The sequence below is a fragment of the Felis catus genome, chromosome F2, assembly GCF_018350175.1.
Source record: "Felis catus isolate Fca126 chromosome F2, F.catus_Fca126_mat1.0, whole genome shotgun sequence".
NCBI lineage: Eukaryota > Metazoa > Chordata > Mammalia > Carnivora > Felidae > Felis > Felis catus.
In genome coordinates, this window is record NC_058385.1 from 68,935,409 (window position 1) to 68,962,744 (window position 27,336).

Genomic DNA, 27,336 nt, shown 5'->3' on the forward strand with positions numbered 1-27,336 from the left:
AATATATGTCCCTACGGTACTACACAGAGGGCAAGGAAGCTGGTGGTGCTCCGACGTCCATTTCCCTCATCACTGGTGAGGGCTGCGGGTGGCACAGGAGTTATCCCTCTGGCATGGGATGCTTCTGCTCTGCCATGCATGGAAGTGAGTCTCCTGCAGCGAAAGAAAGCCCTCAGGCAAAGACACGCAGGACCTGGCAGCTGGATGCACACTGAGCTGGTGAGGTAGGGGGGGCTGTGAGGTGTCTGCCACATGCCCCACGGATCCCAGGGCCAAACCTCCTTCCTCTTTGCCTGCTCCCAATACCACCCTCAGCCCGATCTTCCTAGCATCCGACCTTGCTGATTCAGTCTCCTGTTTTGGGTTCTCCTCCAACTGAAGCTTCCCTCCCCACCTGCCACTGGGTAGAGCTCACACCGGAGTACTCATGGAATGTTTGTGGCATTTCTACCTGATGACTCAAATCCAATGGGCCACCTGGTGAATTTATTTTTAACATGATCCTGAAATGAAACTGAGATGACTTTACATCAGATGCATATTTTATCTGTAGGTCAACATTTATATTACATCCTAGCTCTCTGGTGACTGATGAAACGTGACAGCAATTTATTTTTGTCTCGAAGTCTGATTCAATTACATCACCATGCCACGCTTAGGAGGTTACATTACATTGCCTCTTCTGTGCCCCAACTGTGCACAAGCCTGCAATATTAGGGAGATTTTGCTACAATTCTTAAGCCTCAAGTACAGTTCCCCAGTGGTCTGTTTTTATGTGCTCTTTTTGGATGGCATTAATGACATCAGTTTTAGGAGGCTGAAGTGTCAGTGGCAGGTTTTTCTCTTTAGTCATTCACTCATCTTCTGTTAGCAGAAGGAAGAAACTAGCCCCTCCATCGTCAGATCACGAGCCCCAGGTGGTATATTACCACCCGAGGCTCTAGCAGCAGGCAGAGACTGTTTGCCTTCTTTCTTCTGAACTTGAACTTGAGAGGATGTTGGCCAGGAACTGCTGTCAGCCTCTTATTGTCAAACCTGAGCCTGAGAACAAAGGTGACAGGGAAGAGAGAACTGGGAGAGGGAGGGGGGCTGAGACTAGATGACCAACGTAGCCGACCTTGAAGCCATGGATCTTTCTGGCCTCAGTGGCAATGTAAGACAACAAATCTCTTTTGGTTTACGATAGTTGGGTTGGATTTTCTGTCACGTGCACCCAAAAGATCTCGAGAGGATGCAGTCCCTGAGAAACCTGGATTCAAATCCCAATTCTGCTTTTTGTTAGCTCTGGTTTTAGAGTTCCGTTTCTTCAGCTTTCAAAGATGAAATATCCCCCTGACAGGGATATTGTAAGGATGAAATGAGATGATGGACTCAAGCTTCTCTGCCCAGTGTCTGCCCCCAAGGCAGGGATCGATGTACCCACTGTCCTTTGCTAAGGAAGCATGTCCCAGCCCAACCAGGGTAAAGTTCTGCACACTGGCTGCTTTCCCAGAATTGATAAAATCAGGAAAAAATGCACCCACGAAAAGCCTGATGTTGAAGTATCCCATGACCACTATCAGACTCCATCCTGAGGAAGGCAGGAGCTCCCAGCTAGCCCAAGAAGACTTGTGTCATCTTTGTGACTTGAATAATTTATGTGTCTGTGCTGGGCCTCAGTTGTTGTCATTTTCCAACGAGAAAAATAGCATAGAGATGGTATCTAAGGTTTCTTTCAGCTCAGAAATACTCTATGCCTCATTTCCTGAAATGCCCCCTCTTGGTACTTGGTAAAGTCTAAAGTCCCTGCAATTGTATTCAAAGCAGAGTCAAGACCCGGATGAGGCGAGTGGAAAGCCTAAGACAGAGTACACAAGGCGTCAGTGGCTCCTTGTGCCAAGCCACACAGCACAACTCCAAGAGCAAGTTCCTCCTTAAATTTTGCTCCCTAAGCACCAACCTTGATCACTGTAGTCTCAACCCTAATATGTTCCTTGTATAGCAGACCTTGTCTAGAATAGATGGAAACCAAATGCTGTGTTCACCACAGCTGGCACTAACCGGCTAGCGCTGCTAAATAATTTTGAATTTTGAATTAGAATCAGGAAACCAAACCCTTCCTGGACCCAAGTGAAGACATTTCCTGACCTATGAATTATAAGACTCATTTCAAGCAGCCATGGAGAGACTTATGAATCATACTGTCCTATCTAGAGTTTAAGTTTTCAGTTTTGATTTAGCACAAACACCATGAACCTCCCCCAACCCCCACTCTGGCTTTTCTAGCACATCACAAGTGCCACCATCACCTTCACTCATTGAAGAACGATTTGGGGAGCTTCGTCATTGATGTCAGTCTTTATCTGGCAAGTATATTGATTGAGCTCCTTAAAACAAATGAAAACAAACAAAACCACCTCTGGTTTTGTTTTATTCCTTGGCAATATACGTATGATGTAGCTTTGGGAGAAAGAGTTGATCCCACTTCATTTATAATGAGGTGCATATGACTGAGAAAAGAGGCGTGTAGGGAAGGAATATTCAAACACTGAGAACAGTGTAGAAATAATTAGACACAGGAAGGAGAGGCAAGGATTGGATAGAAAGGGAGTCATTGTCAGACTCCATCTTTGATGTAGATATTCACATGTAAATGAGTACATAAATGTAATTTGAGCATTTGCCAAATACTGGGCACTTTACACGTGATGTCTTATTGAATGCTCACAATAAATGAGAAGACATTGCTATCTCCATTTTACAAATAAGTAAACAAAGACTGAGCCCAGGTCGGTTTCTCAAGGTCACAAGACCCAAGTGTGGTTAAAGTCTTTACTGAAAATGAGGTTTCTCTGACTTTAAAGACAGTTTGCCACCATTCACAATTCTGTAAAAACTCAATGTGATTTTAATTGACTATTTGCCTTTTATACCCATCAAAGTTTTAGTGTTCTTGGTCATCAGCTTAGTTGTTTTTTTAAATGTTTCTGTTAATGTTTATTTATTTTTGAGAGAGAGACAGACAGACAGAACATGAATGGGGAGGGGCAAAGAGAGAGGGAGACACAGAATCCCAAGCAGGCTCCAGGCTCTGAGCTGTCAGCACAGAACGTGATGAGGGGCTTGAACTCACGAACTGCAAGATCATGACCTGAGCTGAAGTCAGACGCTTGACCAACTGAGCCACCTGGGGAACCCCAGTCATCAGCTAAGTTATAAGAGGAAGAAGTCTCTGGCCACTGAAGGAGCTAGTTTTAATAGCCTGCTTCAGTGAATGGAGTTACACTAGAACTCTTTTTGGAGAATTAGGTATCTGACTTCATGCCTGCTTTTCCAGCAAAGTCTCACAGCTTTTGGCTGTGGCCACGTTTGTAACAGATCTCTCAGCATTAGAGGGTCCACAGCAGCACCTGTAAGATCCCAGAGGAACAGCAAGGCTCTCTCTCTCTCTCTCTCTCTCTCTCTCTCTCTCTCTCCCCCATCTCCCACACCTAATGTGCCAGTAACACATACCTTTCTGATAACCCCGAATTTTGACAGCTCTAGAAGAGAACGTTTTCCCAGTTATTGTCTTTTTAAGGAGCAGTTTCAAGAGTGGATTCTGATGCAATTTGCCTGGTTGCATTACTAATCCAAACTCAGAACTGATCCAAACTCAGAACTGATCCAAACTCAGAATGGCCATCTGAAGGAATCGTTCCAATGATGCTGCACCTGCTGTTTTATGGTCCTCTGAAAAGGCATTTGTTTGTGAGAAACACAATTAATGTCATTTAGTTCTTTTCAAACACCCCATAGTGGATGAAGAATCATCAGAGGAGAAAATGAATAGTTCTTGGAAGAGGTAATGGTAGGAAATAATTACAGCAAAGTGACTGGACCAGTACTGGCTCCTTCAGAGGGACAGAGGGATGACTCTGGCATCTGCCCAGGGCACACACTGATGTTTCCTAGCCTTTCGTTAAAGCCATATTTGCAGAGTGAAATAGACTATCTAAAGTAATATGGACCATTCTGGGGTTAAATTTGCTTAACGTTTAAATATAGAGAATGTTCTTCATTTCAGACTCCTTGTGTAGTGCAGATATTCGCATGCAAATGAGTCCCTGGTAGGTAATGTAATAAAGAAAATATCTATAGAATATCTTTTGAAATTGATGCGATCAGTTAGGTATTATCAGTGGTCTTTTATAGCTTGGAAAATCTCAACAGTCAGTTCTGATTACTGCTGTTAGCCTATTTGTTTCATCCATAAGTATATTATATTTTCTAATTTCACTCTGTCTCCTCAAGTCCACCCCAAACTATGAGCCCCTTGAATACTCCACCACATCGTCAGCTCAGTGAACCCCTGTGAAGTTTTAGTCCTATTTGGCACATAACTGATCCTCAATAAATGCTTGTTGGATGCATTGATTTCCCAAACTGATCTCCAGCAATCTTCATGTATGATTTCTAATAATTTTGTAACAATTTCTCTTACAAAAACTGGGGAACCCAGTCAATAAACAGAATAAATCTATATACATACACATACATATACATACATACATATATATATACATACAATATGAAATATAATATATAATCTGTGTATATGCATGTGTATATAATGTATATATGTATATAATATGTATACATTTATACACATATGTAATCTGTATACATATACATATATATTTATATGTACACACACACAATTCCAGGATGGCCAACTCATAAACTAGGAATAAGAAAAGTTAGTCAGTTAACCTTTTCATTGTTTTTTTTTTTACCTAGCTTTTAATTTTTTTTCCATTTCTATGTTAACTCTGCCATTGGCAAGTTATTTATCCATTAGTGTATAGCTTTCCCTTTCTGCCATAAGTTTGCTTGTGGTTTATATTTGTTTCTAGGGATTCTTTCTACTCTGAATTTTCACCTAATGGGAGACAGACACAGAACAGCCAAGTTTTCAGGGGAAAGGTAGAGAAAGAGGGTAAAATATCCACTAAAACATAAGAGACAGGTTAGTGGATCTCTGCTAAGCTGATTTCGCACTGGTGTGTGAGCCTCTATAGAAAACAGAATTCAGAGTTGGGTGTGGGATCGTAAGACAGAAGTGGAGAAGTGACCTCTTTATAGGCTGTTTCAAAAGGGGTTACTACGGGGCGCCTGGGTGGCGCAGTCGGTTAAGCGTCCGACTTCAGCCAGGTCACGATCTCGCGGTCCGTGAGTTCGAGCCCCGCGTCAGGCTCTGGGCTGATGGCTCGAGCCTGGAGCCTGTTTCCGATTCTGTGTCTCCCTCTCTCTCTGCCCCTCCCCCGTTCATGCTGTCTCTCTCTGCCCCAAAAATAAATAAACGTTGAAAAAAAAAATTAAAAAAAAAACAAAAACAAAAGGGGTTACTAGGGGTGAAGCAAAGTCATGTGTCAATCTGAATCTCATAGTATTGACCAGTGCCTGGGAGTTTCTCTTCTCTCTAACAAAAACTGTCCTTGGCTGAGTTCTTTGCTAACAATATCCCCCAACACTTGCCTTGGTTTCTGCCCATATGCTAAGCCTGGTTGTGCAGCCTTCCAATTGATTAAGAGAGCCAAGCAATAGCTTTCCAATAAAGTCTTTGTATGCCTAAACTGGCTAGAGTCTTGCAACCAAGAACATTCACAGATGAAAAAACTAAGAGATAGAGATGTTTGAAAAACTTGGCAAAAGTCACAGTTGCAGGCAGCACTGTTGTGATCCAGGCAAATCTATAGGGCTCCCAGAGTCCATGCTCTTAACCAGTACTCAACACTGCTAGTTTTGCAATAAGGTATATAGCCCCTTTTGGAAAAAGTTTCTGAAAAATCTAGTAAGGTTGAACATATGTATATTCTACAACCCAGAAATTGCACTCTTTTATTTTTATTTTTTTTAAATAAGCTCCACCCCCAATATGGGGCTTGAACTCACAATCCCAAGATCAAGAGTCGCATGCTCTACCGATTAGCTGGCCAGGAACCCCCAGAAATTGTACTCTTAGGTGTGATAGATTACAAAAATCAGTGCAATATTTTTCATATCCTCTATCAAGAAGTAGAGTTTATTCTCCCACTCTGTGATTCTAGCCTGGTCTTGAGATTTGTTTTGTCCAAGAAAGTAAGTTAAAAGTGATGTTGGGCCAGTTCTGAGCCTGGGCTTCAAGAGACCTTACAATTTTTGTTCTTGCTGCTCTTAAAACTTTAACAGCCTAGGCTGAACCAGACTGCTGGAGGAGGAGAGAAAGACCATGTAGAGCAGAGATGAACAATCCCAGCTTAACCATTTGAGACCACCAGCCAATAGACATCTTACAAGCTGATCATAAAAACATAAAAAGCCCACCTCAAAACAACAGAGCCTGAGCACAACCTAAAATGCCAGCCCACAGAATTGTGAGCTAAATAAATGACTGTTGTGTTGTCACTAACTTCTGAAGTGATTTCGTGCAGCAAAAGCCAATTCATTAAGTGTCTTAGGGGTATCTATCTATCTATCTTCACTAGCTGTGTGTATGTACACACACACACACACACACACACACACACACACACACACACAAAGAAGTAGGTATAAGAATGTTCATAGCAAAATTGCTTATAACAGCAAGAAATATGAGGCATCTGGGTGGCTCAGTTGGTTAAGCATCCAACTTCAGCTCAGGTCGTGATCTCAGGGTCCATGGGGTTCAAGAACCATGTTGGGCTCTGTGTTGACAGTTCAGAGTCTGGAGGCTACTTCACATTCTGTGTCTCCCTCTCTCTCTGCCCCTCCCCCCCCCCCACTCATACTCTGTTTCTCTCTCTCTCTCTCTCTCTCTCTCTCTCAAAAATAAATACTCATTAAAAAATATTTATAATAGCAAGAAATATGAGACTATTTAAATAGCCAGCAATAGTGATATAGATACACAAATGATGCAATGGAGAAATTTACAGCAATGAAAATAAACTGAGAGAACAGTACCTTACCTGTAGCATGGGAGGATCTCACAAGCAATGGTGAGTAAAAAAACAAGATGCTGAAGAAACACATGCGATTTAGTTCCATTTTTGTAAGTTGGAAAACATGAAAATTATGTGCTGATTGGGGACTCCTCTTCAGGGGGTAAAAGTTTATATAACTGCATGGAAATGACTAGTCTATTGGTGAGAGGAGGCTAACTCAAAACAAGTCCACTCTTCATTCATGTTTCATTCCAGTGAAGTTGGTAGTGAAAAACTGCTTCATGCAGTCACTCAGAGACCCATTTCTGTTCCTTGTTGTCCCCCATCCCCCTTTGGGAACTTTGGAAACTTCTCTATGCAGCCAGTTAAGGAAAGAGCTTAGAGAATACTCAGGATTATGAGCTAGATTTGGAAGTGGTGTACTTCCATTCCATTCACATTCTTTTGGCCAGAATTCTATCACATGCTCTGACCTACAGCAAGGGAAGTTGGCACATATAGTAATACCTACATGTCAAAGAAGAAAAAAAGGGGGAAGCGGAATTTTTGAGTAGGTTTCATTGTGATCGCCACTGGATTGAATATGAAGTGTATTCAGGAGAGAAGAAATGAAAGGTTTCATCTACACTGTTGTGTTTTATTTCTTAAGCTGGGATGCATATATAAGTTTATTATATTTTATAACATTTTTCTTCAAAAATTTATGGGTTTTTTTTCTGAAGTATGTCATAAGACAGTAAGAAGCTTAGGAAAGTAATTAGACAGAATGCAGGGGCTCTAATCAAGGGGACTGGGATAAAAACAGTTCTTCTCTATTGAATATTCAAGAGAAGTGAATCAGAATTCTAGTCTGTGATCCTGGAAAAGGAGTAGGGATTTTGCAATTTAGAACTATGTAAGTGCACAGGGCAGATCCCTATTTACGCTGGGTTGATCTTTGAATCAAGATTGATTCTGGAAAGGAGTGAAGATAAGCACTAATATTTATACTGGAGAGAGGCAGGACAGTCCAAACACCTAATTCTTTCATGCTTCTCTTTGGCTAACCAGAGTTCCCCACTACTATGGGTCCTAACATACACCTTATTATAAAAGAACCATGAAATTTCTGAATGGGAAGCATCTGCAAGGTCATGCACTCTTACCAGCTTTTTACCAAGGATAGAAATCTGCCCCAGTATCTTTGGCAGGTGATCATCCAGCCCCTGTTAGAATATTTTCAGTGAAGAGTATTCTGGGCCTTCTCTATGGGCCTGACTGTCCATCATGTACTCCCTCAGACTCTACTTTTCTGCCAGGACAGGGCTGAACAATCCAAGGTAATCTGTACTATGTTGTCAGCTGGACTGCTTTTCTGGGAATAGGTAATGGCCTTTCAAAGTCTTAACCCAATGGATGGTCATGCCACAAGCCTGATAGGGAATGTCTTGGAACATATGGAACTTTCATCAAAACTTGCAGGTGCTCACTTATTATCTGTTTATTTTCAAACAAATTTCTTTGCTATTGTGGGACACATATCTGAGACCAAGATTTAAAAAAAAAAATGATCATCTAAAGTTGGTATTCAGTTTATGGGAGGCCAATCCCATAGTCATAAAGGTGATATTCCCTTAGTCTGTGCTCCTGGGGAACTTTGTTTATACCTCTTTTTTCAAACTTCATATAATCTGCCATTAGTGAGAGAGTGCTACTTGAATATATTCTCTCTAGTATTTGAAAAATTCCTCATAGATCTTTTTTTTTTTAATTTTTTAAATGTTTATTCATTTTTGAGAGAGACGGAGAAACAGAGCATGAGCAGAGGAAGGGCAGAGAGAGAGGGAGACACAGAATCTGAAGCAGGCTCAGGGTTCCAAGCTGTCAGCACAGAGCTCGATGTGAGGCTTGAACTCACGAACCGTGAGATCGTGACCTGAGCCAAAGCTGGACGCTTAACCGACTGAGCTGCCCTCATAGATCTTATTAATCAGCTAAAGTCTTTGGTCTATAGAAGATGGCCAGTAATAAGAAAAAAAAATATGGACATAAACATTAGAAAAGTAATGAGGAAAACAATTTTAAGGTATTGATGAAATGTGAAACTACTTCTATTTAATATGAGTTATTAATGACTATCCAGCTACATAATAAAAAATTATAGTGGGGATCATTCCAAGATTTCAATAAGAAGCTAGTTGAGTGAACCCTTAAATTACATGTAAATTGGGAGGCTTTCAGAATACATGTATAATGACCATGCTAAAAGCTGTGGCCAGCAGGAGTATGAAATTTACCCCTTTTCTTAGACACCCAAGAGTCAGCTATGTTCATGTGCTGAAATTCAAGAAGATGCACATTTTTATAAAACAAGAGAGATAAGATCAAAAGTGTTTTCTTCTCCACCCCTAGGCGGGAGTGCTCAGTTCCAAAAATGTCAACCTCTTCCTTCCCACTTGAGTATAGATCCAGTTGAAAGATAAGCACAAAAGTCAGATAAAAATGATGACTTAAGTGCTCGGACAAATCGGCTTGCTACTACTTTCCTGAATTGAAAATTTCCCCCAGAGTGCAGTTCATCTCCACAAGGACCGAACCAGCTCTGTTGTGCCTGTGGCATGGTGAAGGCATGATGAGAAGGAGCTGAAACACGATCAAGGAGCATCCTCCGAAATTACCAATCAGAAAAGACTCTCTTAACAATGGAGCAGCGACAGGGTGAGAAAGACCAAGAGAGCTACGCCAATGGAAACTTCTCACTCAGAAACGGGAGAAATAGTACATAAGCATTCCCCACCAACAAAGCGGGATTCCCCAATTCTGTTTGCAGTCTGATACCCCATTCCCCATAAAACAATGCAGAGTGTGCTCGCCCCCTGAATCTTTTTCATGACCCAGTAGAAGGCTCGGTTTGACAAGTTCCATGGAAGCCACACACTCCAACACCGTATTCCCCCGCTCCTGGTGGCCCCAGTGAATGCTGATAGAAATGCAAAGACAGTCGTCGTTAATAAATACATAAGTAGGTCTGAGCTTGGATAGCAAGGCACAAAAAGAATCCGGGAGCATGAAATAAAGCTGCTTAGGATTCTGCTGACTGGTCTGAGGGAGAAGTGGTGCAGGCGGATTGTACACTCTTTCTGTCAGAGCCTGAGCGGCTCAAAGGGATTGTTCTGGAAAGTCCCGAAGCAGTTATAAATTTATGGTTGCAAGTATTCTGTTGTGAATGTGCAATTCTAGCGGGGGTTTTAGAATTGAGTATTTCAATTCAATTTGAAAAAAAAGACTATGAAGCCAAAAGCACATCAATCCTTTATAGTATAATTATATAGTCTTCTGTGGCTTTGTTCTAGGACTCTAAAGTGGATACATACACACATATATATTTGTTCTGTGAATTTATATATTTATCTAAGCATATCACACAACGCCAGCTACCAGAGGTTTCTGACTCATAAATCGTCCTATGTAAAGTGTCCCTCTTTAAATATCAAAACGTCTTAAATATCAAAGGTTTTACATTTAAAAAACTTTCTAGGCAGATTCTCTGAATTATTAAAAGAAGATTCTGAAGAAAAAATTAACCATTCCTGAATTTTATCATCATAAACATAGATGACTCTGGGATGAATGTGGGTTATTGAAATATTTATAGACACCTGCCTTTACATGTAATGGCATGTCCATGCTTATAATCTCTTTGTCACTGTCAGCTATGTGATGCTTTAAAGATAAAATTTACAGGGCACCTGGGTGGCTCAGTTGGTTGAGCGACTGACTCTTGATTTTGGCTCGGGTCATGATTCTAGGGTCATGGGATCAAGTTCCATGTCCATACTGAATGTGGAGCCTGCTTGAGATTCTCCCACTCTTTCTCCCTCTGCCCCCTCACACTCTCTTTCTCTCTCTCTCTGTCTCTAAAAAAAAATTGAAAAAAGGTAAAATTTACACACAATGAGATACACAGACTTTAAGTGCGAAATTCAATGAGTTCCGATAAGTGTTTCACCTGTGTTAGCACCCCAATCAAGACATAGGATGTTTCTATCTGCACAGAGTGCCCGCATGTTCACTTCTAGTGAAGCCTCACTTCCTCCATTGGCAACCGCTGTGCTGATTTTCAATCCACACATTAACTTTGCCTACTCCTGAATTTCATATAAATAGAATCAACAGTATGTAGCCCTTTATGTCTGGCTTCTTTAACTCAATATAACATTTTCAGGATTCATCCATGCTGTTGCATATATCTATAGTAACTTTCTGTATTGCTGATTAGTATGCCATTGTTAGAATAATTGCAATATGTTCTTGCATTTCTCTTATTGATGGATATTTGGATTATTTCCCTTTTCCCCATTATGAACAAGGCTGTACTAGACATTTTTTATAAAATCTGGATATACATATGGAAAACAAACTTGGGACCTTACATCAAATCACATGCAAAAATTAGTCTGTGATTGATTACAAAATTAAATGTAAAAGCTAAAACCATAAAGATTCTAGGGGGGAAAAAAAGAAACATAGAATATCTTCATGACCTTGAAGCAGGGAAAAATTTCTTAGGTATAACTTAAAAAGCACTCAACATAAAATAAAAGTTGATAAATTATACCTCATGAAAATAAAAGCTCATCAAAACAAGCCATTTAAAAACTGGGAAATTATTGTCAATGTATTAGAGGCATTGAAATGTATTGGCAATATATTTGACAGAGGAATTGTGTCCAGAATAAATAAAGAGGTCTACATATCAAGAATAAGAAGACACACTAGTAAAAACTCGGCAGATGATTGGAAAAGACACCTGAGAATAGAAGGCATGTGAATGACCAATAAATACACGAAAAACACTCAACATCATTAGTCATGAGGGAAGACAAATCAAAGAACAATAATATACCATTTTATACTCACATGAATGCTAAAATTAAAAATACTGACAATATTAAATGCTGGAGAACGTGGAAGGGATGGAGGTGTGAAACGATACTGTCACTTTGGCAAATTGTGCGACAATTTCTTGAAAACTAATCATGTATAACTACTGAGAAATTCCATCCCTAGGTATTTACACAAGAAAAAGGAAAACCTAAGTTCCACTATTGTTTTTAGATGACTTTATACAGGATGCCTTGAAGAACTTTCCTTTAGGGTAGAACAGAAGCAACATAGTCAAGGGGCACCCGGGTGGCTCAGCTGAGCCATGATTTCTGGGATCAAGCCTGTGCATTGGGCTCTGCAATGACAGCTCGGAGCCTGCTTAGGATTCTCTCTGACCCTCCCCCAATGTGCTCCGTCTCTCTCTCAAAATAAATTTAAAAACTTAAAAAAAAAAAAAAAGCAAGCACAGTCAAGAGAAGCTGACATTATCTGAGCACTTGCTATATGCCAGCCGTTGTGCAAAGCAAGTTATAAATATTACAGGAAATATATGATTTTCCCAAAGGCAAGACAGGTTAATAGATAACAGATAAGGCTTTTAAAACTCATTGTGGGCTCCTGGGTGGCTCAGTTGTTAAGTATCCAACCTCAGCTCAGGTCATGATCTCAGGGTTCACGAGTTAAAGCCTTGCATCTGGCTCTGTGGTGACAGCTCAGAGCCTGGAGCCTGCTTCAGATTCTGTGTCTCCCTCTCTCTCTGCCCCTCCCCCACTCTCTCTCTTTCTCTTTCTTTCTCTCTCTCTCTCTCTCTCTTTCAGAAATAAAGACATTAAAAAATCATTGTATGGATTCATCAAATATTTAGGAAGTTTGTGTTGATGCTGGGCACTGCTCTGAGTGCTAATATACTGCCTGAAAAAAAAAAAATTAAAGGCTTAGAGTTTTGTCCTAATGGTACCTCAGTTTTAGTGGGGATTGAAGAACCATAGACGATCAAATCGTTAACATATTAACATAACATTAATATTAGCATATTAATAAAAAGCTAATTCCCCATAGAGAGGACATTGAAACAAGTTAACAGGACAGAGTGACAGCAGGGTGGAGGCACATTAGACAGGGTAGCCACGGAAGGTGGATCTGAGGAGATGATGTGTGTGGGATGATATTCTGATGATGAGAAAGAATCAGGCACATGAAGATCTGGAGATGAATAATCTACGTGGAAGGAACAGTAAGAGCAAAGGTCCTGAGGTGAGAACTAGCCTGATGGGTCAGAATAAATAGAGCCTATGTGACTGAAAAGGGAGGATGCCAAGAAATCAGGCTGAAAAAGAAGGAAGGGGCCAGATCATCCAGCACCTTAGATGCTACGGTAAAAAGTTCAGATTTTTACTAAACTCAATAGGACTCCATTAGGAGGTTTTAAGAGCCACTCCAGAAACATTGTTAGGACCCGCTTGATGGTAACTATAATTATTACAGCAGGATCTGACTTGAGGGTTGATTCTATCACTTCTTTAATAAAGTCAAGTACACATTCATTTATCAATTTATCTGCTCAATAAATATTACTTGAGCCCTACTGTCAGCTGGATACTTTTGTCCACACAAACAATGCAATCACAAATTGCACAAAATTCCTGCCCTTCCGGAGTTTATAATCTATTTCTGTGCTTCTCTAACGCGGTTGCACAAGGAGAATCACCTGGGGAAGAAAGAAGCAAGAAACACACAAGCAAGAAACTAACAGAGCCTGGTAATTTTTCATCTCTCCGGATTATTTTAATGTGCACACTGGGGTCAGCACTCTGCTCTTTCCATAGACACATGGGGGCAGCATGAGGTCGTCTTATAGGTTTACAAAAAAAATTTTTTAGCCTTGTTTTCAAACAAATACTGTGATGAAGCCGAAGCACAAATCGACTTTAAAGTGCAGAACCTGCATTGTCCAGCAAGTAGCACAGCTGAGATTTGAACCCATATCTTTCTGATTGCATAGCAATTCTTTTTCCACACAGCAACTACAAAATGTTTTTTTTTAAATAAATAGTATTTTTGTAATGACTCCTTAAGTTTTCTATTTAGTATCTCAATTCTTTTGGCTGTTACAAAAAGTTACAAGAAAAGATAATATATAATTAGGAGTAGAATTTTAATCTTCTATTTCAACTCTGGAGTTGATTATAGCACTGTCATGATTTAAAGAAACAGGTGATGAAACCTTGAATAACATTCATAGCTGCATAGAGTCTGAACATTGAATTTGCTTGAGATTTGGCCCCCTCCTTCATCTAGCATCATAGGGGGAGTAAGATAGGATGTTGCTTCTGTGGACAGAAGTCTGTTCCTGACATGATCTATGACTTTGTGGGGGGATATTTCCATTTGCAAGATGAAGTTGGCCTTATTTTAAATAAAGAACAGAATTTAAAAAGAGATATTCATGATCACTAAATCTTCCTTTTTGCTTGACATCAATTTGCATAACACAGGTAACTTATGTCTAACATGCTTTCAGAAACAGAGACAATAGAAGTTTTCTTTCAACTCCAATAGTAATTTTATATTTTGCCAAATACCAGCTAATGTGGAACTTCAAGGAATAAGGAACAGCTAGGATTTAACCAGAGACTCCGGTGACCATTTATCAAAATTCAGTGTTAATATAAAATGTGACCTCTAGTAGACCTAGTTTGTCAGTGCCTATAAATAATTCACTTGTATTGGCACAAGTGTTTTGCATGTGTATGAAAAGGTTGATAAACCTTCACTAGCCACCAACACCCCTTACCATCAAGAGATTTACAGTATGTTACAGAAGTTAGGTCAACATAAGGGCTGCCTATTGTTGTGTCCTTGAATGAATATTCATTTTGCTGAATGAAATAGATCTGAAAAATATCCAATATCTGGTCATTGTGTTTCTAGATAGTCTTGCTGCCCACTCCAGCCAAGTGGGCAACCTCTCATCTTGGCTCAAGTGCACTTAGCACTAAGACTCAATACTTCTTCGTTGCATCCGTGTACCCCGGTCCCCTCATCCAAATTCAGAACTATCAATAGGTAGCATTTACATCATTTACCATGTGAAAAATTAGTAACAATGAAAAGCAAAAAAATGACACCTGGTTCTTCACCCATAATGGCCCTTTCTGGTGACTAGCTGTCTCAGGAGGCTTCTTCACTTTCCCTTCTCCATCACAGGAAGGATGCCATTGTTCTCAGCACCCACGCCCTGACTCCAAGCTTCTAGCACCAGTGCAAATTAGACGAGACACCACCTCTAGAGGACATAGATCCTGATCTAGCAGGAAAGCAGCTGGGCTGGGATGGATTTCAGGACCTATTTGCACCCAGTGACTAGGCACCCAGTGGCTCTGTGCATATCTCTTGGGATTAAACAAACCTACCCTCCTTAGGATGAGGTCTAGTAACCTATCCTTAGTGAGTATGTTTTTTAGGGTTCTCTACCATACGTTTCTAATTAAAGAAGTCACAAAACAAAAACAATTTTTCGGTGGGGAAGGAGGGGAGGTTTCTCTAATGTTAAAACAGCAGCAGCAGCAACAATGACAAAAACAACATTTTCTCCATATCTCAACTATTAAAATACGCCCCTATCCAAGGAAGATCCACATAGGAAGGGTTGAATCCCACCAGGCTGTCACCTGAAGAAGCCAGAAGAAGGCTTTATCCAAACTTAAAGGGAGACGATGAGTTTAATGCTCAAAGTGGAAGGGAGGATGCCAACTGTTAAACCTCTTGGCTTTTTTCTGAAGACTTTGAAACACAGCCCTGACATTAGTTGGCTAGTTTCTTTCTAAGTCAATTTTATTGTTAGAAACAACATGCCAGTAGTGATTAGGAAAATTGTGACTATACCCATAAACAATATTATTAAAAGCTATAAGGAGTAAAACAGGTTGTGTGGGCTAGCCAGAGGATCCTACCATTTCTCTAAAAAAGCGTCTCAAATTTGGATGTGTTCTATACATCGCATTAAGGAAAGAAGGGATAGAAGAATGACAGATGGAATTGCCATTTCTTGAGTCCTAGAAATGTGGAGTTACTTTACACACATTCTTTCTACGTTGCCGAGGCAAATATTACCAAGGGCTCACTTGGTTCTGTCTGGTTTGGGGACCAAAGAATCGGCCTCTGCCTTCAAAGGGGCAAAGGTATTTGGAAATGGAAAACAGATGGCATAGCCAGTGATTTATTACCTATTGAGTTGCCTGATGTCTTTTCCTTTAGTGTTGATCTAATCCACTAATTTAACCAAAATTACCAAGTGGACATTGGGAATCCATCTTGAAATATCTAATTATGTGTGCCCATAACAGGAAGTAAAACCAGGTATATATAGGCCTCTATTTGTTTTTGGATAAAGTGAAAGAGTAGGTCTAACTTACAACCCACCCAAAGTCACAAGAAGTCCCTGTATTAGAGTTCTCCAGGGAAACAGAACCAACAAGAGATATTTATATCTCTATATCTGTATCTGTGTTTGTATCTGTATCTATCCATATCAATTTATTTTTTATTTAGTTTTTAAAGTTTATTTATTTATTTATTTAGAGAGACAACAAAAGAGAGTGCAAGCAGGGGAGGGACAGAGAGAGAGAGAGGGAGAAAGAGGATCCCCAGCAGGTTCCACGCTGCCAGCACAGAGCCCGATGTGGGATTCAAACCCACAAACTGCGAGACTATGACCTGAGCCAAAACCAAGAATCAAAAGCTTGACCAATGGAGCCACCCAAGCATCCCAATCTATATCAATTTATGATGAAGAAATGGCTTATGCCATTATGGATGCTGAGAAGTCCCACAATCTGCCATCTACAGGCTAGAGACCCAGGAAAGCCAGAGGTATTATTCCGTCTTGAGTCTAAAAGGTCTAAGAACCAGGAGAGCTGATGGGATAAATCCCAGTCCGAGGGCACAAGAAAATTAAATATTATGAGATGATGTGTCCCAGCTCATACAGTGAGGCAGGAAAAAATGGCAACTGGCCAAGGCAGAGGCTTTTTGCTATTCAGGCCCTCAACAGACTGCCCACCCATATGGGGGAGGGTAATCTACTGAGTCTCCTGATTCAAATGCTAAGCTCATCCAGAAACACCCTCACCATCACACCCAGAAATAATCTTTAATCTGGGCACCCCCAAGCCCACTCACGTTGACACCTAAAATTAAACACTGCATTCCCCCCTTGGGTGTCAAAGGAGGCTGAGTGGAGAACCTGGACTTCTAGCCCCAGCTGGCAGTCACAGGACAATGCCCCTGCCTTTCCTTTGCCAGCGTGGTATCAGGGGGCCTAGACGAAACAGATGGTTTAAATAAGGCCAGGAGTCTCATAGCGCAATATGAAAGTGTCCAAGTTTCAACTGCACATCACACATCATCCCGAGAACTAGGAAAATCTCCAGCTGAACGAAAAAGACAATTAATAGATGCCAATCCCAAGGTGACAGAAATACTGAAATAACCTGGCAAAGATTTAAAGCACTCCTCCTAGAGATACAAGGAGAGCTACAAACAAACAAGACAAATCAAGAAACAGAGTCTCCACAAAGAAACAGGAAGTCTCAGCAAACAAATTGGAATTTTAGAACTAAACAAAAACACAATACCTGCAATTTAAAAACCTCACTGGATGGGTCCCAGAGCAAAGTGCAGAGGCAGGGAGACAGAGGAAAGAACCAGTGGGTTTGAAGATAGAAAAATAGAAATCACTAAATCTGAACAGAGAGAGAACAAAACAGAACAAAAAGAGGAACAGAACCTCAGGGACCTGTGGACCGTCATAACAGACCCGACATTTCTGTCATCAACATCACCTAGGAGAAAAGGAAGAGAGTACGGCTGAGAAACTTCCCAAACTTCCCCAAAGACAGAAGCCTATGGATTTAAGAAGCTGAGTGAACCCTTTACTGAATAACCTGCTCCCCAAATCCACAAGCCACATTACAGTGTAACTTCGAAATCTAAAGACAAAGAAAAAAATCTTGAAAGCAATGAGACAGAAATGGTATTTCCTCTCCAGGGAAAAACCCAATTCAAACGACCCCAGGACTCTCATCATAAACTATGGAGCCAGAGAAAGTGGTACAATTGAGCGCCCCAGACAGCGTATGGAAAATAAGCATCTTAATACTCCGAAAAGTGGAAGGAACAAGGCGGGCCGGCTAGAAACTATAAAACTTACAGAAAACAAAATAGAGGAAGTCTTCAGGATCCAGAGCCAGACAAAGAGTTCACAGTTTTGAGCGTAAGTTTGATTCATAAAAGGAAAATTGGCCAATAAAACTTGATCAAAATTAGAAGTGTTTTTCTCTATGAAGGACTCTGTCAAGAAGATGGAAAGACAAGGGGTGCCTGGGTGGTGCAGTCGGTTAAGCGTCCGACTTCAGCCAGGTCACGATCTCGCGGTCCGTGAGTTCGAGCCCCGCGTCAGGCTCTGGGCTGATGGCTCAGAGCCTGGAGCCTGTTTCCGATTCTGTGTCTCCCTCTGTCTCTGCCCCTCCCCCATTCATGCTCTGTCTCTCTCTGTCCCAAAAATAAATAAATGTTGAAAAAAAATTTTTAAAAAGAAGATGGAAAGACAAGCTACAGAGTGATAGAAATTTTTTGCAAGCCACGCATCTGACAAAAGACTAGTATCTAGACTCTATAAAGAGCTTTCAAAATTCAATAGCCAAGAAATAATAAAATAAGATAAAAGACCGGAAGAAATATTTCACCAAAGACATACAGGTGACAAAAAAGCACCTAAGAGATATTTAACATCATTAGCCCTTAGGGAACTGCAAATTAAAACCATGATGAGGGGCGCCTGGGTGGCGCAGTCGGTTAAGCGTCCGACTTCAGCCAGGTCACGATCTCGCGGTCCGTGAGTTCGAGCCCCGCGTCAGGCTCTGGGCTGATGGCTCGGAGCCTGGAGCCTGTTTCCGATTCTGTGTCTCCCTCTCTCTCTGCCCCTCCCCCATTCATGCTCTGTCTCTCTCTGTCCCAAAAATAAATAAAAACGTTGGAAAAAAAAATTAAAAAAAAAAAATAAAACCATGATGAAATATGACCACACACCTATCAGAATGTCTAAAATAAAATGTGTGACAACATCAAATGTTGGTGAGGATGCCAGACTGAATCATTAATACATTCCTGGTCCAAATGCAAAATGGTACAATCCCTCTGGAAAACAGTTGGGAACTTTCCTTAGAAACGAAACACACAACTACCATAAATCCAACAATTACATTTTTGGCCCTTTATCCCAGAGAAATGATGACTCTCGTTCAAACACAACCTACATACATGTAGAGCAGCTTTATTTGTAATAGCCCAAACCTAGAAATGACCCAGATGTCCTTGAATGGCTGAATGGTTTAACAAGCTAGGGTACGTCCACACCACAGAACCTTATTCCACAATAAAAATGAACACACTCATTTTATACTCAACAACCTGGGTCAATCTCCAGAGAAATATGCTCACTGGGAAAAACCAACCCCATAAAGTTGCACACCATCTAACCCACTTATATATTATTAAAGTGATACTTGATAGGGTGGAAAACCTAAATGGAGAAAACTATGGGTAGTACACTGTCAATTAGCTAAGAAAGGAGGAGGGGAGGCATACATATATACTTTTTCCTTTTTTTTGTTTTTAAGAAAAAAGAAAAAGTAGAACAAAAACTTGAAAAGAAACAGGTACAGGGAGCGTGGGTGACTCAGTTGAGTGTCTGACTCTTGATTTCAGCTCCAGTCATGATCTTGAGGTTTGTGGGTTCGAGCCCCGCATCTGGCTCTCTGCTGTCATCACGGAGCCTGCCTCAGATCCTCTGTGTCCCTCTCTCTCCTCCCCTTCTCATGATCTGTCTCTCTCTCAAAATAAATAAATAGACTTAAAAAAAAAAAAAAAGAAACAGTTCCTCAAAGAACCCAAATAAGTGGTTCAAATGGAGGAAACAGGAGAGGGGAATGAGATTAGAAGTTAAATTTCTCTGAATATACTCTATCATGTGATATGATTTTGGAATACACTAATATTTTGCATAATTATATAAATACATAAGTAATCTCTCTAAATAAAAAATAAAGTAAAATGACTTAATAAGAATACTGAGTTGGTGTCATAACCACATGAGAGAAAATATTTCAGATGACTTTATGACATAATAATTTACTAAACATCTTTAGTGGGATGCATCTGAAGGCCGAAAATATAAAAAAACGTACAAAAAATCTTAAATTGATTTTAATAATCATATTGCTAATGGTAGCATTTATATTGTTTTTCTGAGTCTGTCGTGTGTGAACTATGTGGGAAAGAAAGTGAGTAATTACATCAGTGTTGAGAAATGCAATGCTTGGCATAACAGAAAAGGATATGTACACTTAAACATATTAGGTAAAAACTATGTAGTCCTAATTTGATTGATAAGTATCCACATCAACTCATGACAATTTGTCTTTATTTCCCGGCTCTGTCCATTGAAAGGGCTTAGAAATAATAGCCAAGGAGTACCCTTAGTACCCAGACCATGGTCTTCCACTTTTAGAAGAACTCAGGAGACTCTGAAATATTTATGGATGAGATGATATGATGATATGATGCCAGAAAACAAAGAAGCTATAATGTCTACAAACGTCATATTGAAAGGTTTTAGGACCTCAGGAGTCCATTAAAAGACTCCTACTGGTCAAAAACAGGATAATTTGGGCATCACAAGAATAGTCACAATGGATGAAAACATTTCAGACATGGTTGTATCCATGAATTCACAGTTACTAAAAGAAAAATGTCCTCATTCTTCTCTGGAGCTTGTGATAAAATAATCTCATATAGTTTGAAAAATAATAAAGGAAAAGCATCAAACATTTATTCTTTCTTTCCTATAAGAACTTATCTCAGGGAAATCAAGTAGTTGACAATGAAAAGTTTGTCTCTAGAAGCATTTTAGCTGACAAATGAAGGAATGGTAGAATTAGAATGTTGCCATCTCCAACCCATGAAGATAGGCTGTCGTGACAGATGCCGACATCTCAGATCATCTGCTGACGGAAGCACAAAACACCACCTATGGGGACTTCTCGCCAAAAATAAAACTAAATCTGGAACAAAGCTCTATGGCCAACCACCAATTTAAAGAAAACAGAGGTGACAGAGAACATGTTAAATAACAGAAAATTCCTAACTGTGAGGAGCTCTAGAGATGAATAATCTGGTTTCTTTAAGAAATAAATAAACTGTAAGGATAATGAGAGGTCAAAATCATGAGATAGTGATTGAGAGAGAGGGAGAGGGAGAGAGAGAAAGAGGGAGGTAACCTGTACAAATGACCAAGCAGAATGAAGGAGCTATAGTTTGAAGCATTTTAAGAGAAATACAAACTATTGTGTTGTAATTTATAAATCTTACTTTAATTCTGACCCAAAGAGTATTAAAACTTTTTTAAATAATAAAATTCGAACATCAGCTTGTTTTTTATACTAAGAAAATTCCACTGGTCTTAAAGTATGTATGTATGATAATGATATAGGATTGTATTTTAAAAAAGAGTCTTTAACTTTTGAGGAAAAAATTGAAGTATTTATGAAGAAAATAATATGATAATTGGGATTCATCTCAAAATAAGGGGAGGGAAATACATGGGGATACAGGTACCACAGGTTGGGTTGTAAATGAATGATTGGTGGAATTAGATGCTAGGTATAAGGGGGTTGATTAAACTGCTCTCCCAAATTTGTGTATGTTTGAAAGTTTTCATAATAAAAGAGTTTGTAGGGGGGAGGAACCAAGATGGTGGAACAGCATGGAAGTTTTTTGTGTCTCACGTCCATGAAATACAGCCAGATCAACACTAAACCATCCTGCACACCTAGAAAACTGATCTGAGGATTAACACAACAATCTGCACAACCTGAACCACAGAATTCAGCAGGTCCATGGCACAGAGAGGTGAACTTGGAGAGCGAGAAAGGAGGTGCTTTTGCAGGTGGAGAGAGGACAGAGACAGGTGGGGGTGAGGGTGGAGAACGGCAAAAGCACCTGCCCTCAAAGCAGCTGGAGAGAAAGTGGAAAAGTGGAAACAGCCGCAGGGACTGAACTAAGAAAGGAGAAAGGAGAAAGGACAGGGTTTAAATCCCATTAAGACTCTCTACAGGGGGAGCACAGAGTTTGAAACTCAGCAGCTGATACCTGGCGGTGCTCTGGTTGGAAGGGCGAATCCCCAGGAGCAGAGGGAAGTCCAGGGGTCTTGGGGCCACACGGGAGATGCGGTTCCTCTGCTGGGAGGCCATCTGGTAGAGGCTGTGTGGCCCCCCACACAGGCAAAGGCCCCAGTGGAGCCGGGAGAACAACCACGTTCGCTGGTGCTGGAACAAGGTCGTTGGGGGTGAAGCCCGGTGCCAGATGCGTGTTGTGATTTTCCATAATCCCTGAAACGCTGCCGCTACACGATTGCGTGAACGTTTTCAGGGGCAGGCTGGCACCCGGCCGCAGTCTCTGGGCATTGGCAGCAGCACAGTCCCGCGAATGTTCCTGGGTGCGGCAGGCACCCGGCAGGTGCTGGTGAGACCCTCCCGCTGAGCAGGTCAAAGCCACAGTCTTTCGGAAGTCAGGGGTCAGGAAACAGCCACACCTGAGATAAAACTCAGACGGGAGGTGCTGCCTGGGGCTTGATCACAGACAGTGTAAAAGTGGGGAGTGGACAGAAGCTGAAGACGGGTGCGCAATTGCTGATCGGGAAGAACAGAATTCTGATACTAGAGGCCGGGTAGCCCGGTGATGCCATTTTTTACCGCTCCACGCATGCGCATACGCACCCACGAGTGCCACGGCACTCCACCCCAGTAGGCTAGCAGCGCCATCTAGTGGAGAATGGAGCCATTACACTAAGCCCCGCCCAAATGGGCTAACCTCGCTCTTCAGGAACACACATCTCTCCGCCCGCTTAGTTTACGGACTGTAAAGCGGTTCATAGTTTGACTTCTAGGGGAAAACGAAGTAATTTCCATCGTATTTCAGTCTGCTCGCTGGTCCATCTATTTAATTTTCTTTTTTTCCCCTTTTTCATTTCCTGTCTTTTTCTTGATACAGAAAGAGAACAAAATGATTTTTATTTTCAATTTTTATTAAAACTATTTTTCTTTAATTTTTTTCTACTATATTTTTTAATTTTGTGTGAATTTTTTCAAATTCTATTTTACTTCCATTTATTTCATTTTATTCTATTTCAATGTATTCATTTTTTCAAATTTTCAAATGATTTCTTTTTTTTCCTCTTTCTTTCCCCTTTTTTCTCTATCTATCAAGCCCCTTTCAACACCCAGACCAAAACACACCTAGGATCTAGCGTTGTTTATTTGACTTCTGTGTGGGTGTGTGTTGTTTTTAATTTTTTAATTTTAATTTTTTAATTTTTTAATTTTAATTTTTTTAACTTTAATTTCTTTTTACCTCATTAACTCCTTTTCTCCCTTCAAAATGATGAAAGAAAGGAATTCGCCCCAAAAGAAAGGGCAGGAAGAAATGACAGCCAGGAACTTAAGCAACACAAATACAAGCAAGATGTCTGAACCAGAATTTAGAATCATTATAATAAGAATACTTATTATCGAAAATACTTATTATGGAGTTGAAAATAGATTAGAATCCCTTTCTGCAGAGATAAAGGAAGTAAAAGCTAGTCAGGATGAGATAAAAAATCCTATAACTGAGCTGCAATCTCAAATGGATGCCATGGCGGCACGGATGGATGAGGTAGTGCAGGAAGAGCAATATAGAGGACAAACTTCTGGAGAATAATGAAGAAGAAAAGAAGAGAGAGGCTAAGGCAAAAGAGCACTATTTAAGAATCCAAGAAATCAGTGATTCATTAAAAAGGAACAACATCAGAATCAGGGGTCCCAGAAGATGAAGGGAGACAAAAAGGGGTAGAACGGTTATGTGAGCAAATCATAGCAGAAAACTTTCCCAACCTGGGGAGAGACTCAGACATCAAAATCCAGGAAGCATGGGGGACTCCCATTAGATTCAACAAAAACTGACCATCAACAAGGCATATCATAGTCAAATTCACAAAATACCCAAGCAAGGAAAGAATCATGAAAGGAACAAGGGGAAAAAAGTCCTTAACCTACAAGGGAAGACAGATCAGGTTTGCAGCAGACCTATCCACAGAAACTTGGCAGGCCAGAAAGGAGTGGCAGAATATATTCAGTGGGCTGAATCAGAAAAATACACAGCCAAGAATTCTTTATCCAGCAAGGCTGTCATTCAAAATAGAAGGAGAGATTAAAAGTTTCCCAGACAAACAAAAACTAAAGGAGTTCATGATCATTAAACCAGTCCTGCAAGAAACTTTAAGGGGGACTCTCTGAGGGGAGAAAAGATGAAAATACATGCATACATACATACATACATACCAAAAGCAACAAAGAGTAGAAAGGACCAGAGAACACCACCAGAAATTCCAACTCTACAAGCAACATAATGGCAATAAATTCATATCTTTCAATACTCATTCTAAATGTCAATGGACTAAATGCTCCAATCAAAAGACATAGGGTAACAGATTGGATAAGAAAACAAGATCCATCTATATCCTGTTTACAAAAGACCCACTTTAGACCTAAAGACACCTTCAGATTGAAAGTAAGGGGATGGAGAACCATCTATCATGCTAATGGTCACCACAAGAAAGACAGAGTAGCCATACTTATATCAGACAATCTAGACTTTAAAATAAAGACTGTAACAAGAGATGAAGAAAGGCATTATATCATAATTAGGGGGTCTATCCACCAAGAAGACCTAATAATTGTAAATATTTATGCTCCATATGTGGAAGAACCCAAATATATAAATCAATTAATCACAAACATAAAAGAAACTCGTTGATAATAGTACCATAATAGTAGGGGACTTCAACACCCCACTTACAACAATAAACAGATCATCTAATCAGAAAATCAATAAGGAAACAATGACTTTGAGTGACACAGTGGACCAGATGAACTTAGCAGATATATTCAGAACATTTCATCCTAAAGCAGTGAAATATACATTCTTCTTCATTGCACATGGAACATTCTCCAGAATAGACCACATCCTGGGACACAAATCAGCCTTCAACAAGTATAAAAAGATCGAGATCATACTGTGCATATTTTCAGACCACAATGCTATGAAACTTGAAAGAAACCACAAGAAAAAATTTGGAAAAGTACCAAATACTTGGACACTAAAGAACATCCTACTGAAGAATGAATGGGCTAACCAAGAAGAGTAAATTTAAAAGTACATGGAAGCCAATGAAAATGATAACACCACAGCCCAATCCTCAAAGAGAAAGCAGGCAAAAACCTTTTTGTCTTGGCCACAGCAACTTCTTAACTCAACATGTCTCCAGAGGCAAGGGAAACAAAAGCAAAAATGAACTATGGGACCTCATCAAAACAAAACAAAACAAAACAAAACAAAACAAAACAAAACTTCTGCACAGCAAAGGAAACAAGTAGCAAAACTAAAAGGCAACCAACAGAATGGGAGAAGATATTTGCAAATGACATATCAGATAAAGGGTTAGTATCCAAAATCTATAAAGAACTTATCAAACTCAACACCCAAAACACAAAGAATCCGGTGAAGAAATGGGCAAAAGACATGAATAGACACTTCTCCAAAGAAGACATCCAGATGGCCAACCGACACATGAAAAAATGCTCAACATCTCTCATCATCAGGGAAATACAAATCAAAACCACAATGAGATACCACCTCACACCTGTCAGAATGGCTAACATTAACAGCTCAGGCAACAACAGGTGTTGGCAAGGGTGCCGAGAAAGAGGACCTCTTTTGCACTGCTGGTGGGAATGCAAACTGGTGCAGCCACTCTGGAAAACAGTATGGAGGTTCCTCAAAAATTAAAAATAGAACTACCTTATTACCCAGCAGTTGCACTACTAGGTATTTACCCAAAGGGATACAGGGATGCTGTTTTGATGGGGCACATGCACCCCAATGTTTATAGCAGCAATATCAACAATAGCCAAAGTATGGAAAGAGCCCAAATGCCCATCGATGGATGAATGGATAAAGAAGATGTGGTACATATACACAATGGAGTCTTGCATGGCAATCAAAAAGAATGAAATCTTGCCATTTGCAATTATGTGGATGGAACTAGAGGGTATTATGCTAAGTGAAATTAGTTAGAGAAAGACAAATATCATACGACTTTACTCATATGAGGACTTTAAGACACAGAATAGATGAACACAAGGGAAGGAAAGCAAAAATAATATAAAAACAGGGAGGGGGGACAAAACATAGAGACTCTTAAATATGGAGAACAAACAGAGGGTTACTGTGGAGGGGTTGTGGGAGAGAGGATGGGCTAAATGGGTAAGGGACATTAAGGAATCTACTCCTGGGATCATTATTACACTATATGCTAACTAACTTGGATTAAATTTAAAAATAAAATAAATAATAAAAATAAATAAAAATTAAAACAAATAAAAAATAGGGACACCTGGGTGGCTCAGTTGGTTAAGTGTCCGACTTGGGCTCAGGTCACGATCTCGTGGTCTGTGAGTTCGAGCCCCACGTCAAGGCTCTGTGCTGACAGCTCAGAGCCTAGAGCCTGCTTCAGATTCCGTGTTTCCCTCTCTCTGCCTTTCCCCTGCCCACACACTGTCTCTCTCTCTCTCTCTCTCTCTCTCTCTCTCAAAAACAAATAAAACATTCAAAAATTTTTTAAAATAATTTAAAAAATAAAAAATAAAAGAGTTTTTAAAGTATCATCCAGGATGAGGGTAGTGTCTGTACTGTGTTTGAGGACTATGAGACAAGCTACTCAAAATCATTGGGCTCAAAGCAGGAGGGCAGATTTTCAAAACAGTTGAAAAGTAATGGTGATTCAACACAGTAATACAAGTGAAAAGCAGTGAATGAAAAAATAAATAAAAATTAATGCATTAATCACAATGAATGAAAAAATAAAAAGTAACTAATCACTGAATCAATGAATCAAAATAAAAATGAGCAAACTATAGAAACAGGTAACAGCATAAATGACCCTCCCATACAGGATATTGAGCCAGACACCAAATGAGACATACAAGGTGATTTCATTTATGTAGAGCTCAAAAAAGGCAGAATTAGTCTATATTCTTTTGGAATGCATATAAAAATGGTAAAATGATTTTTTTGATTTATTTAGTTTTGATAAAATGAGGGTTTTTTTTTTTTTTTTTTTTTTTTTAAGCAAGGGATAGGATTATACCAAATGTCAGAATCCTAGGTTCTCTCCATAAGGGGGGTGGGGTCCATGAGCGGTTGGAGGGACAGAGGTCTTCTTGGGTTCTGGCAACCATCTCATTCTTGGCCTATGTGGTATTTCCTGTGTATTCACTGTATAGTAATTATTTAAACTGTATGTCTATCTTCTGCACCTTTTAAACCATAGCATATATAAGAAGAGGTTTAAGGGAAAAAAAGCACAATGATCTGTGAGCAGCATCGT

The 27,336-nt window shown here is 40.0% G+C and overlaps 1 long non-coding RNA gene across 1 annotated transcript in view; it reads right to left on the bottom strand.

The window, feature by feature from the left end:
• LOC109496210 overlaps nt 1-8,709 on the bottom strand; it is a 50,177-nt gene extending 41,468 nt beyond the window's left edge. The window contains exon 1 of the long non-coding RNA XR_002152137.3: nt 6,951-8,709. This is a non-coding gene — a long non-coding RNA (uncharacterized LOC109496210). The remainder of the gene's footprint in view (nt 1-6,950) is intronic.
• Between the last annotated feature and the right edge of the window lie 18,627 nt (nt 8,710-27,336).